Source organism: Trachymyrmex cornetzi, unplaced genomic scaffold (assembly GCF_001594075.2).
Source record: "Trachymyrmex cornetzi isolate Tcor2-1 unplaced genomic scaffold, Tcor1.1 scaffold841, whole genome shotgun sequence".
NCBI classification, from domain to species: Eukaryota; Metazoa; Arthropoda; class Insecta; order Hymenoptera; family Formicidae; genus Trachymyrmex; species Trachymyrmex cornetzi.
Genome location: NW_017300182.1, coordinates 29,283 through 31,783, shown reverse-complemented (window position 1 = coordinate 31,783; position 2,501 = coordinate 29,283).

Sequence of the window (2,501 nt, the reverse complement as noted above, 5' to 3'; positions counted from 1 at the left end):
CATAAAAACAACACATGTTATATAGTCAAAACTGTGAACATATGATCGTGACGAGTGTACCAACACAACAAAAAAAAAATTTTGAAATTAGAGTGTACACAGCGCGCGAAATTAAAAAAATCACCTTACTTTTTGATCACAACTCGTATATACAGAAAAATGCTACATATGTATAAATGTGACTTGTTTTAAATAAATTATATGTGTATTTTAAAAGGATACAATCTGTAAAGTAAGAGCGTGTACTGGTTAATGTGTAGAAAAATTTATTTTTAATGATTTTTAAGTACATAAATTTGTTGTACTCCATGAAAAGAAAAATGCTGTACCATTAATAATGAGTCCAGTCACCACCGACATTGATAATTGCCTGACATCTCTGAGGCATACTTTCCACTAAGTTGACTGCGTATTCGTTCGGTAAAGACCTCCAAATGAGACGAATTTGTCGTGTCAGCTGCTTCAAAGTGCATACTCTTTTTCCTCGAAGCATGTGCTTGAGATATGCCCACACATTTTCAATGGGATTTGCATCTGGCGATTGCGATGGTCAATCAAGTGTGACGATGCCAGACCGCTCTTTCCACTCGGTGCAAAGCTTGCTCCGGTGTTTTGGGTCGTTGTCTTCCTGTAAGATCCAGTCCTCGTTCTTTTTTTATGAAACATCGTTCAGCAGTCGGCAACAAATACTTTTCATAAATTTTAAGCATTTTCGGAACATTTAAATTGTATGTAAACAGATGTAATGCTCCAAAACCCTGTTTTTAAAAGCAGTCCCAAAGATGAACTTTACAGGGTGTTTAACGGTCCGTTGTATTAATCTATTGGTCAAGGTTGACCAGGAACGTCGGATGGTAATATATCCCCAAACAGAAGCGGACTTCGTCCGTAAAAATCACGTTGCTCCAATCTCGGTCCAAATTCTCCTTTGCCCAAGCGAGTCTTTTCATCACATGTTTTTCGCCTAACAGTGGTTTCTTCAATATGCTACGATATTTGATGTTATGCGTAAGGAGATGGGTTCGAATAGTTGTATGTGATTTTTCTATACCCTTCTGTTTTAATTTTGCTGCTCCTTGTCGCAATGTTAAAGTCGGGTTCCGCTTAAACAAATTCACAATTTTTTTTCCATGTTCGGCGTCACTTTGCCTATCGAGCTACGTTCTGGCAAGTCATCGACATTTTTTGTCTTTTTATATTGCTGAAATAACTTAGCGACGAACGATTTTGACTTTCCCATGTATTTAGCAACTACATATGACATTTTTGGTCCTTTCGGGTGGGAACTAAGGAACACAGCCTTGTAGTGCGATGCGTATGCGGCACTCATAGCGGTTACCGTGTTTCTCAGATAAGAATTCGACACCAACTGAATCTTTTGTGACGAAGCATTCACGACAAAAGTTCCATCTATCGACTCACATAAAAACTAGGACGATATTTAAAACCAACTGCCATTTATGCCGTACACGCTCTTACTTTACAGACTGTAATTCTACCGACAACGTTTGTGAATAAGAAAGAGCGCACTAAACTGAGTCGAATTGAGTCCTTTACCATTTTGTAATTTTCGCAATAGTTATAAGATATATTAACCATTTGGGCTACAACCACGAGTGAGACTCGTGGTAAGGAATTTGGTCCATAAACAATAAGCACGAGTCAGACTTCTTACTACGAGTCTCACTTACCAAATTCCTTACCATGAGTCTCACTCGTGGTTGTAGGCCAAAGGGTTAATTACTAAAACATTGATTTTCAAAAACTTTTACTCAAATACTATCAACTTTACAGAAAAACAGCAAGAGACAAGTATTTTCTTTTTTTTCTTTTCATAAAACTCTAAGAATTTTTTCAGAATTTTTTAGAACCGTATTTTCTCATTTTGGTAAAAATAGTTGTTAATAAGAAAATGCAGTATTAAAAGGTTGATAAAAAATTCTGAAAAGATTTATAAATCTTTATGAGAACAAAATAAACAATTTTTGTCTCTTGCTATTTTTCTGTAAAGTTGATAGTACTTGAGTAAAAAATTCTTGAAAACTAATATTTTAGTAATTAATATCTTGTTAACTATTGCGAAAATGATTAGGTGTACAACTTTGTTTTCGCCGATTTCCTGTAGATGGCTTTAGCGGTAGGTGGTGGTTGAAATAAATAGATCATATACGTCATACAATAAATTTGGGCATCTGTCAACATAACCCAATAGATACATTAGTCGATTTGTGTCTGCATCATAAAGTTATTCTCGATTGAAAATGTCAGTCTACGAGCCAAATTCTCATCATTTGCGGTAGGTTTTAATTTTCTGCTTCAATATAAAGAAATCTGCGGTTGAGGCTCATCGAATGCTCTCAAATACTTATGGTGAGGTCGCTATTAGTGAAAGAATATGTCGTAAATGGTTTCGACGCTTCAAGAACGGTGATTTTGACGTAGAAGACCGGCATAGCGGTGGAAGAGAGAAGGTTTTCGAAGATGCAGAATTGGAGGTATTA